Source organism: Coenobita brevimanus, chromosome 34 (assembly GCF_032717465.1).
Source record: "Coenobita brevimanus isolate Jiangsu-jjx chromosome 34, ASM3271746v2, whole genome shotgun sequence".
NCBI lineage: Eukaryota > Metazoa > Arthropoda > Malacostraca > Decapoda > Coenobitidae > Coenobita > Coenobita brevimanus.
The window spans coordinates 26,227,829-26,229,010 of NC_136987.1; positions in this window are offsets into that span (position 1 = coordinate 26,227,829).

The following is a 1,182-nucleotide window of genomic DNA, read 5'->3' on the forward strand; positions in this document are numbered from 1 at the left end:
TGAGACGAATGATACGAGAAGCCGGAACGACCATCTGCCGTTTGTAAACAAAGGGCGAGAGGCTGCGATCATGTTACCCCTACAGAGATCAGAGGACAAATGGCATATTTGTGGCGGCCTCTGGCAACTCCCGCGCATGCGCCGTAGGGGGCGGACAGGGGGACAGATCATAACGCTACACAGGAACTGACGAGAGAGATGCACACAGGAGAATGTTGATGTGTAATGGACGGGATAAATCAAAGCAAGTGTAAAGCAGCTTTATGATACCGCTGATAAGGCTTAAATCCCAGAGATAAGCGATGGCGGCACACAGACGAGCCATAAATTGGATTAACACAAAAGGAAGAGGCTGTCGCTTTGGGCTCGGCGCCAAGTTTTTAAAATATCCGCCTTCATATGGGAGATTTCGTAGTACCACTTCCTTGGTTATTTATTTTGCATATTATACTTGGACGGGTGACCGCCTGGGAAAACCAGATGCTGTTGGCATCCCTACGTGTCAAGTGGGGTTGGTGGAGGATTAGTGCCCCTCCCTGTAAAACAATTAACTCTAAGCCATTGGCCACCCCGTCTGGGATACATGGCGTCTGGCAATGAATGAATGAATGAATATTTTAATATTGATTTTCATATTATCTCACACTTTTATAATCGACGTAGATTCCATTTATAACATACTGGAGGATTTTATGGTATATGCGCCAAGTAATCGCCGAGGAAGACACACTACGGAATCTCCAAGTCAATTTCGGCTTGAGCTTTCATGTCGGCACAATTGCAAGTCAGAGTAACATAGAAGAGAATATTAATGTGTTTGGTGCAAAATAAATCGTTGAAGAAGAAGTGTTACGGAACGATCAGAATTAGTTGAAAATTAATCCGTAATATCGCTGGAATGGTGGCCTTCGCAACAGTTTTTCCTTAGCGATTCATTTTCAAATTAGGCCTTTCTGTTGGCTTGTATGATATTTATACTTTGCTAATACCGCCATAGTTTGCATCAATCGCACACGAGAGGATATTAAGGCTGAGTGTGCAAAGTAGTTCGCCGAGAAGGAAATGTTACGAAATCTCCTATATGAGAGATTTCGGCTTAAATTTAAATCTCGGCACAGTTGCCTCAGTAACCTACAATAGAATATTAAGGTGTAATGTGCATAATAAATCGCTGAGGAAGAG